Here is a 1,762-nt window from a genome sequence, read left to right on the forward strand (position 1 = left end):
CTTAAGAAGTCAAAAAGATAACGTTGTGGAGGTATTTTATAAGGTTATATTTATTTATTGCATATTTGTAATATTGTCAGTGATATTGTTACCTGTTTAGATTTTTCCGAATTTATCCTTTTTTTAATGTCAAAGCAGTAAAGTCATTGCACTATATTTTCAAGGCAATGTCACAATTATTTTAATTCCTAACACTTGATTCTTTTTCCACTGCTAATACACTCTAAAATATCTGTTAAAAATGTTAACGGAGTATCTCCGTTTGCAGTAACTTCGTGACAGATATGGATTAAATTGTTAAGAAATGAGAGAATAGAATAATGGATTACTCCTTTGCTACAAATTATTGGTATACTTTTGTTAAGTTCGCGGAGTTGACGCGTGTAAAAAAATTTATTTTTTGTTTCCATAGATTTCAGTGTATTATAAAATAATTGTTTGTACGTGTTTCTTAATATTCAGCGTCACATCTGTTGACACGTTGTTCAACATTATTCAAATTTATCTTTATCAAAATTTAAAGAGAATTACTTACGTGTTTAGACTCTATGGAGGACATTAAAACCCGTTTAATTCCCAATAATAAAGTAGAATATATTGGTTATCAATCTATCAACAACCATATGATCATGCCTTACAGTACGATAAATTGACTACGGAGTCGTTGAGCAGAGATTAACACTCGCTAAATATAACTAGAAGTTTAGTTTACATTTAGCGTATCACTTATTTAACGTGTTATACATGAAGATTTACGATTTTTGTTACAAAATGTTATTTTTTATTTTACTAAAGGTTTATTTCGCTTGACCCAATCCAAAGTTATATTTCTCTTGAGCCAATCTATAGATTTATTTATTTTAAAACAATCTAAAGATTTATTTGTCTTGACCCAATCTAAAGAATTATTTTTATTGATCCAATCTTAAGACTTATTTCTCCTTACTCAATCTTCAAATTTATTTCTTTTGAATTTATCCAAAACCCGACTAATTCTAATAATAATAGGTGTAAATAATTTGTTCCTTTTAAAATAAATACTACAAACTTTTTTCGTTATGTTTATTTTGTTGCAAAAAAAATTACGGGCAGTTGTTATACATCATGGCAATTAGGTTAGGATAAACGAAACGGTTTTTTATTTCAATGCTACGAAGGATCCTGTGACTTCAACTTTCTATCCGTCAAACTTACGGTATGTTTTAATCGTGTAGGGTAAAGCAACCAAATTTAAGTCAATTACCAAGTTCCATTTTAAATTTATATTCTTGAAATGTAATACCAGTGGCAAGTGAGATATTTATGTTAATAAGGTTCCATCATTTAATATAAATTGTTTATGTTACTTGCATGATAAAAGCTGAATATTTATAACAAAAAGTTTAAAAACATTTTTCGCTTTATAATATTTAGAATTATTTAATATTTTGAATTTTTTAATACATTTAAGAATTAACTTTGTAATATAAATTGTTATCGTTTATAATATGAGCATTTGCATTATGTCCGATTTGAAATAGAATCGAAATAAACTCCAAACCAGGCTGATGTTTCATGAAATTTGCTATAATTTGGTCGAATTCGTTTACCTTTGTTTGATGATATATGAATGTCGAAAAAGTGTTTCCCGTTCGAAGACAACGTCACTAGCGCCTCATCGCCTTAGCGCCAATTGGCCTTAGCGCCAATTCGCCCTCGGTGATAAAAAAATAGGGTAATTAAAAATAGGTTAGGAGAATTAAATTTGTTCAATGAACCGTGA

This window comes from Hydra vulgaris, chromosome 08 (genome assembly GCF_038396675.1).
Source record: "Hydra vulgaris chromosome 08, alternate assembly HydraT2T_AEP".
NCBI classification, from domain to species: domain Eukaryota; kingdom Metazoa; phylum Cnidaria; class Hydrozoa; order Anthoathecata; family Hydridae; genus Hydra; species Hydra vulgaris.